This window comes from Arvicanthis niloticus, chromosome 16 (assembly GCF_011762505.2).
Source record: "Arvicanthis niloticus isolate mArvNil1 chromosome 16, mArvNil1.pat.X, whole genome shotgun sequence".
Classification (NCBI taxonomy): Eukaryota; Metazoa; Chordata; class Mammalia; order Rodentia; family Muridae; genus Arvicanthis; species Arvicanthis niloticus.
In genome coordinates, this window is record NC_047673.1 from 47,636,214 (window position 1) to 47,645,918 (window position 9,705).

Consider the following 9,705-nt stretch of genomic DNA (forward strand, 5'->3'; position numbering starts at 1 on the left):
TTTAAATATATTACAGAGCCATAAACAAGTATGGAATAATTTATACTACAGCTAATTTTTTTCTACTTTTCTGTACACATTTGTACTTTGAAAGTCCTTATTGTCTTTAGTAACTATTAGTCCTTATTATCTTTCAGTTCATTATATAAAGCATTCTATATTTTTCGTATATCTACCCCTTTGTTGTCAAAATATCAATTATTTGTTACTTACTTAAATTGTTCAGAGATTATATTTTCTTCTTTGGTAATTATGGCATTTTTCATTGTTTGCTTGTTTGCTTTGACGCAGGGTTTCCTTATATAGCTCAGGCTGGCCTAGAGATTGCAATCCTCCTGCCTCAGTCTTGAAGTTACAGGAGTGCACCGCCACATCCAGCCTCATTTCCTGTGATTCTAATCAAAAATGCATTTACAGTTATGAATATTTCCACTTGCCAAAAACAATCATGAACACTGGTTGGAAAATACATACCAGCATAGCAATATCAGCAAGTTGCTTTATTTTTGAAATTAGACTATAACAGCCTCTGTCAGAATTTTGAAGACTGGTGCTCAAAATGAAATATAAATTCTCTGCCATGTTTATCCCATGGAAAATCATAATCACTGTTTTGAATCGGATGGCGACTTGTTAGAAACAACCTCAGTCATGTCCGGATATGACAGCCATTTTCCAAAAATGTTATCCAATAAACAGAAGAGCGCTCCAAAGACTTTTGCCTTTTGCAGCCAACTTTCAGATTTTATGAATACAGTCCTCCCCAGCATCTAATGAGTAGGCCAAAGTTACGTGTGCTGCTTCTGAATCAGGAATTTGATATGAACAATTTTTCAAAACTTCCATTTTTGTCACTTTAATTGATGATGATAGTTTCCTTTCACAGAAAATTTGATACCGCAGGTTTGATCTGACCAGTTCCACTGTGAATTTGATGAGAATAACTTCCCTCCTCATTTTTCATTTGAATGCAGAGTTCGTAACACCCTGCTTGTGAGTTTCCTGTGGCTTTTGCTCACTTTCCCAGCTTCCAGATGTTTACGTTTGAAACATTCATCTCAACATTTCTTTGGGTTTTTTAGCTTTTGCTCCTTTTTTATTCCAATTTTGATTTTTATATTTTTACTGTGATTTCAAATTGAATACATTCTTGATTATCTGAAGCTGGAATGAACAAACTTTACCTACTGTAAAATATCAAGAGTTATTTTTGGCTTTAGGAGTCAGGTAGTCTGCTCAAACCTCTGAGGTCCGTGAATTCTATCTGGAGGCAGCGAAGACACAGCATCAGAGGATTGTCAACTTGCACTCCCCCCCCACCCCTCTTCTAATATCTCAACGCCCATAATCAGCTTGAAGAAGCTAATGATGAGTCAGCGCCCCTATTCCCTGGGCATGGGGACTAAGGTGGTAAATGTTGGGCTGTCTCCCTAGGAAAAAGTAGTGGTTTTGTCGGAATAGAGAGGATTAGCTAGGGTTTATTGCATAGCCATAACCTATTAGTAGAAATCTGTATAATTAATATCAAGATGAAGATATAAATTCTTAAATGGCACCAATTTACTTTGTTTACAAATTTTAAGGTTTTCAGTGGCATGAGCTTTTTAGTGATATAAGAGTGAGATGAATATTGTTACTCTCATAGGCATTGTACCAGTATAACACACTTAGGAATACAAAGCTTAGACCCAGTCCTTCTTTAACTTTTTTAACTGATTTGAGATGGTCAGCCTGTGAGTTAAGGGACTATAGCAAATTCATGACTTGGAGTTTATTATAAGGGTGTTCTCTGTGTTTTATTTAGAAATAGCTGAGTGGAGTTAACAGGCAACACTCCAGATTACCTTACATGGATAGCTGGTTTTCAAAACATCAGAAATCCTTAGAATTGACATGACAAACATTTCAGTATTAATGTTCATTTTCATTAGAGACCTGTCTGCTCCGGACAGCTTCCTATGTTAAACTCTAAGAAGAAATTGAGCATCCTTGGAGTTACTCCAGTTGTGGTGAGACAGCCACTAGGCAAGAATTGCCACTTTCCTTCTACAGACAAATTACTGCCCAGAAAAGGACACACTTGCAGAATAGTCGACTGATTATATCTGCCTAGACAGAGTAATCAGCCCTTAATAATTCTGCAGCACTAAGGTCTGTCAGATGATCCTGGGCCAGAAGGCAGAAGAACAGATGCTCCAACGTTTCGAAGTAGAGTGAGTGTCCAGGTGTTCAGAGGTCTCTATAAATTGGCTAAGTTTTAGAAGCTATGCTTGGTGCTTCCCACAATTATAGTCAACTCAGTCATTCTGGATTTCTGATGGGGTTGAAAACTTATAGCTATTTACTTTGAGAGAAAAGATCTGAGTGTATGGTCATCAGCTGACATTCATCCTAAAGCCAAGGAAAAAGCCAGGTTCAGAACTAAGTGTTTTAATTAGGATAGATGACAGAGGTGCTGGTTAGTCAACAAAAGGATGGACTGGGTATTAGGACTATCTTGTACCTCACTGGTACAAATAGGCATAATTATGCTCTAATTGTATTTTGAGAGAAAAGTTTCCTTTTAACAGGAAGGGTGATGTGTAGGAGGAGCTAAGGTGGGAGGAGTACTGAGAGGAAGAAAAGGAGTAAGAAGAGGAGAAGAAGAAGGAGAGGAGAAGCTAGGTGATGAAAGAGAGATAGAGGGGGGAAACAGGGAAGCAGATGTTTATGTATCTCCATCAGTCAAAGATAGTTGATATATCTAGGTTGGGTAGTGGGTTACACCTCTGATTGAACAATACCAAACTTATAAAGCCTATGATTAACATTTCTTAAAAAAATGTATAAATGCAAAAAGGAAAAGGAGGCATGGGATAGGGGTTTTCTACGGGGGGGGGAATGGGGAAACGGGATGGTATCTGAAGTGTAAATGAAAGATCTAATAATAAAAAAAAAAATTAAAAGTTTGAAACAAAAAAAAAAAAAAAGGAGTCAGGTAGTCTGCAACTCTAATGTTGTGACATAAAACTATTATTGACTGTTATTAAGACAAATCATAAAAATGCAGACAGACATGGTTCCAGAAGAGAATATTCATAGCATCAATGACAGACCACGTTTCATCTGCAGGTAATCACTTCCTATTTCTCATCTAAATAAAATTAAAAAAACATTGTTTTCTAAGATTAAAAAATAATTAATTAATTAATGCAAATACAAGTTGAACTCTCTAGCCTGAAAGTCTAGAACAACTTAAAATAAGAAAGTTTCCTTCTCCTGATGACTCCATAAAGAAAAAATCCACGGGCCTTTATGAGGTAGATTATAATTACAAGAACAAAATTATTTTCAGGATTCACTATACAAAGTGTATACAAAATATAAATGAATCTACTTTTAGGGTCAGTCTCATCACAACGATATCTCATTAGACATATGCAAATATTCTAAGACCCAAAAGAATCCACAATCCCATAGCACTTTGATCCTAAGAATTTGCAAAAAGAGATATTCAATTTTTAGTCTAACACTACTTCTCTTGGCCTGGGATGATGCTCAGTCAGTAGAATTTTGGCCTTTCATGCATGAATCCCTTGTTTTAAATTAAATACCACAGACATGCAGATCAGCAGCACAAGCCTGTGACCCTGGCACATGGGAGAAGGTAAAAGCGAGAGATCAGAAGCATATCATCATCCTTTGCAACATAGTAAGTTCCAGGTTAGCCTGGGCTATATAAGATTCTGTCTCAAGAAACAATAAAAATAATGACTAGCTCAAAATTACTTTTCATTTCTGTTATCTTTTCCCATAATTTTTTAAATTAAAAGAAAATATGTGAATGACCTAATATAATTACATATTATTAAGCATTTTATTAAAAAAAAAAAAAAAAAAAAAAACTTGCAATCAAAAAGTTCAATTTTCAATCGGCCACGAATGTAAACCTCAATGTCATGTTTCCTGTATTTCATTTAGTTCTGATATTTCAAAATTCCAAAATAAGATGAAGTATTTAATACTGGGAGAGGTTCCAATACTGTCTCCTCCAGATCCACTCTCTTTCTATCTCTCATTAGAAAAGAACAAGCTACAGGTGGATCTCTGAGTTCTAGATCCAGCCTGGTCTTCAAACCCAAGTTCCAGAACAGCCAGGGCTACACAGAGAAACACTGTCTCTAAAACAAAACAAAACAAATTTAAAAGGTGTAATTTATGACCTCAAATCATCATATTTAAGAAAGAGGTATTTAAGTAGGACTTTATCCTAGGAAAAAAACTTACTGGATTGTATTCATTTTAAAATTACTTTTTTGTATCCTCGAATATAGTCTGGAAATGTTAGGGTTTGAATTTGTTAAAAGTTTTTTATTTCAGAATAAAAAAAATTTTTTTTGCTTTTACTTGCAAACAAAATTCACAGAAGAAAATACTAAAAGAAAATTATTCATTTTATCTTGGGATTGCAATGTTACAAAAAGTAAAACTGGAGCATGCAGAGATGACCAAGTTCTGGTTACTGTTCTCCAGCTGTGTCTGTTTTATATTTTTCTAGGCACACATTCCCTCTTGTAGAATGTAAAGTTAACTATTTGTGAAGTTTAACATTTCATGGAGCCTCAAGGGTTCCAAGGAGGAGGAGACACTGTGAGAGTTCTGACACCATCCACTCTTCAACCAGACCAGTGTTTGTTTTTAATCTGTATCCATTATGAGTACCAACTTCTTATCAAGCTTTATTAGAGAAATAATTCTATGGGGGAAAGATTGAAATAACTTGGCTAGAAAAGGAATGCTAAACTGTATTTTGGAAACTGTCAACTTGTAGGTTAAAATTACACTTTAAGCCAGTAGTTAAGGATTTAGGATTGTCACTAACAGACCAGAGAATCCAGTCAGGCTAACTTAAATGAAAAATGAATTGAATTTTTCAGTAACTTACATGGTTTATAAACTTCTTGGGAAGAAGAGAGAATAAAACTTACAAACTATGAAGCCAAAAATTCACATCAAGCTGTTCTATGGAGAAGCCACTGCCAATAGCATTAGGCTTATACACTGCACCTAACATTACAAGCTCTAGGTAGTAGACACTAAGACATTGATCATTATGACCAACATACCCACTTGCAACTATACATAGATAGATAGATAGATAGATAGATAGATAGATAGATAGATAGACACACACATGCATTCACATGCACACATGCATGCCATGTATTATGCATAGACACATGTATGTATTATACATGGATCCCTCTGACCATATTTCCAGAGGTTTTCATATTCTGGACCAGAGGACATGTAGATACTATCTGATTTGTGCAGTATCTATAAGGAGGGATTGGTAATCAAGTTTCTAACCTGCTTTCTTTTAGGGACTAGAATCACAAGACAGAACATTTCTCCTTAAACATATAAAATGTGTTCAACAGGTACTAACTACACACATATATGTATGTATATACATGTCCACCAATATACATGAGGACATGCATACATGCACAGACACAAGCAAATGCAAACAAAGTGTTAAGCAGCAGATGTATTGCTTCACTCCTCTTTTTCTTCAACAGAATTTGGCTAACTGCTGAAATAATGGACAAAATAGGCTATGCCCCTTTCTCATAGATGTGTACTCCAAAGCAACAGGCAATAAACAATCAAGATGTCATATGTCGAGTTGTTTAAAACAAAATGCAGCAGATTGAAAAGAGCAATGCTTATGAGTGGAGGGAGCAGAGCTTGTCAGGCAGAGTGGCCAAGAAGGCATTGCTAAGAGGGCTGCACTTTAACAAAACCCTCAAAGTGGTAAGACACAAATCTTACATATGTCTTAGAACCATCAGCATGGGCTGAGAATGCAAGGTATGAAAATTCCATGAGGTAGGACAAATGCACTCTATAAACTGATCGTGCACACATTGACCCTGTAAGAAAATGTGCAAAGTCCAGAGTCAAGTAGTATATTATTTCCAAAATTTAAATTCCTATGGTATTGATAGTCACCTACTACTGACATCAACTCACTGTAAACAGTTAACAAGATCAGGATCTCTCTGCAGTAGTCAGTTGACGACCTTCTATCTAATGTGGAACAGACAGCTCAAATCCTGCCTCTAACTTAATGTTATTCAAATATATACAACACTTCATTTACATCCAGATGTCATCTTCTCAGTCTACCAAGTATTACATTCATCTATGGACTTCAAAAATCATCTGGAGTTGAATGGCATCAGGAGGGACAGGATCTTTAATAAAGACAATATGGGTTGTCGGATACACCAACAAAGAATAAATAACCAAAGCTCTCAAATCCTGAGGGACCATGCTTGCCTTCATTCATTGCTTCTGTTCTCTCCATTTGCTTCATTTCTGTTTGATTTCCTTTTGTCTCTTGTTTTTATGTGAGCAAATGACAGGCAAAAACAAAAACCTCATATCTCCTAATACAAAAGTCTAGTGAAACTGATTTCCATAATTCCAGTTTCCTACTTTCTAAAAATGGACCCTGTAATTTATAAATAAACCTACCCTTCCTAGTCCCTGAAAATACACTTAATGACAAGAGTGTTTGTGTGATCCCAATCAAGCTGTTCATGGTGGCTTCATAACTAGCTTAAGGATGGAAAATGAACACTAGGAAGACCAGGCACAGAGAAGGGTGAACTTTTCAATCTTTTGAAAACTTTTCAAACTTTTGAATCTCTGGGAAAGGTGGGAACTGGAGATGAAACATAGTCCTGTGGCCCATGATTTGACAATCTTGAATGTGTGATAAGATTTCAATAAAACTCTAGACACCAAAGTTTGAGTGGACTTCTTGGAATGGATGTGCTAGTGTGTTGCTGAGGGAAATACATCTTGACTTTGTAGGGACACCCCAGCAGTTTCTCTATCTCACTTGAGAGCAGTCTAGTGGAGAATTGAGACCATTCACCCCTGGACTCTGTGCTAACTCTATGTTGGTAATACCAAAATTGAATTTCAGTTCACCAGTTAGAAAAGGAGCAGAATAGAATCTAACTACATTAGCTAATCAATGAAGCCAAAAATTAGTTAATAAAATTAGTCCAACTTAGATAGCCTTTCCATTCTGAATCAGTCTGTCAACTTTACTAACATGGTGGCACCTACAGCAGCCACATGGATTTCAAGGGAAGAGTCCTTAGAAGGATAGTGGACAAGCAGCATCCTGGTGCTTCACTCACAGGGTTCAAAGCTTCAAGAGTTGACTCAGTTGTTTTACTCTAAAGTCTAGGCAGGTCTACAGATGTCTCTGCTGCTGCTATAAACTTACTGTCATCATTCCATGCAGCTGGAAAATACATGGCACGTTCGACTTACAAATTTAAAACTATTTAAAATGACACGTAATCTATTTTTCAAGTGGGTCAAAAATACTAAAATAGTTTATGAATAAAAAACTAGTCCTGTAAACAGCCAGCTGCAGATGCCATGTATCTAGAAATTATTCAGTTTTTTTCTCAAGTATGTTTTCATTGACACCATAAAGAAGTGCTCTGCTAAATACAGCCCTAAGAATAAATTTCCAGTTTGTTCGGTCTCCAGTTTATTCTGTGCAAGACAGGGCAGTAGTTCCACAAGTGGCACATTGGTAAACTATAATCTCCCTACAAAGGACAGTAGCTTTGTAGAACTAAAAGGATAAGTGAGAAGTCTAGGAGCACAGCAAGGGACACACAAGAAAGACCTCTCAGCTTTGTTACTTACTGCCTGCCAAGGTTTTCTCAAGCCCTTTGATTGTGTCCTAGACCTTTAAGACATCATTGTGGACGTTAGTACACTACTAGTTCTTAACCTTTCTGCAGTGGTTGCCCAACTCATCTCCATTCTCCAGTAAATTATGCAAGAATTAAAAACATACAGTGTCTTCTGTTTATTCATCGAAACCAACACAATGTCCAGAGAATAGCAAAACAAAATAAATGTCTGTTACACCCACACTGTTTGATGGTATTTTTTTTTTTTTTTTTTTTTTTTGCTAGTGGCCTAAACTCCCTGGGTGTTGGTATGCTCTGGAGTAAATGAAAGTAATTATAATTCTTACTTCACAGGAATGCTATGAGGACTAAATGCCCCATCAATGCTGTGGTTGATAATGGAGCCCCAGTCAGCAATCATAATTCACTGATTACAAGCCACCAGCCTCAAAGCCAGTAAGTTATTTATAGGAGGAAAAATTGCAGAAAGATATTTCACAAGAGGTCTAGGTCACTGTTCTCAAAATAAGCAGCAAATAAATGAAACTTCACTATTCTGATAACACACACAATACACGTACATGCACAAACATACATACACACATATATGGACACCCTCACACACACACACATCACATACACATACACACACCACATATATATACCACAAATGTACACACCACACATACATATTACACACATAGTTTTTAGGATTTTCATTATATATATCAAGTCACGTGCACATTCAATTTTTCTCTGTAGCATTCATTGAGTTTTAAAAAGCCATCAGCATCAAGCATTAGTAGTCAAATAATGTAGCTTTTGTTTATTGAACTAGAGGAAGAAGTTCAAGTTCATCAGCTGAAATTTATTTGTCTTCGTTATTTGGTTGACTGGTTGATAGGGGGATGCGTGTGGGGTTAAATTTGGACTTTTTTGAGACAGGACATCAATGTCACTCAGGCTGACCTTGAACTGGGTATGCAATCAAGGCTGGCCTTAAACTCTTGTTGCTCAACCTCTAAAGTGCTGAGATTACAGACATACACCATGGCACCCAGCTAGAAATTCAATGGAGGTTTAAAATAAATATTTTTGACACCATACAACTACTAAATTAATTTGACATTAACTGTTGTGAACTTTTTATTCCACAATTTAAAGTTATATTGATGTGAAGCCATTTTTGGAAGGTTTCTGAATTCAAGTTGCTTTGGGGGTGGAGGGGAGTTACCCAAAAATACTATTCCAAATTGTTTCTGGTATATTTAAACATACAATGAACTCTTTGCAGCCAAATCACTAAGCAGCAGTTTTGGTGGAAACAAGCAAACACACACACACACACACACACACACACACACACACTCATGAATTTGTTACCTAAGTCACAAGTTCTATCCTTAACTGGGATTATAATTCTAAATCTTTGCTCCAATTAATTTCTTTTTAAAAAATCATAAACAAGAGTCTACATATTTCTCATACAAAGTAGACGCAGAATTTACTGGTGGTGATCACAATTCTGGCATCTCCTGGAGGCATGCCGAGTCTGCTGTGCCTTCAATTATAGCCAGCCAGCATTCATTTTATGATATATGAATTTCACCAGGGAAACTCAGAACCTCTCAGCCACTTTCAAATCGCGTTTATATTCCCACGTGGTTTTATTAAAGGCAGCAGCATTGGTCCCCTTTAGGACTTGTCATACAATGTTTTATTTTTATATTTCACTTCGCTGATTTGCATCAGAGTTTCCTACCTAGGCTCCAGACTCTATGATTGCATTCATAAACATGCATACAATACGCATGTGAAATCACATTTCCCTTTTGGACACATTAGCAAAATTCCATCTGTCTGTTACTTTTTAAACTGTTAGGTTTTCCACATTGAACACAGACTTGGGTTACAGTTACCTACTATAACTGTTCATCAAAATAATATTTTAAGTTGTGTATAATATTATTCCAATTTATCCTCTGCCTGAGGG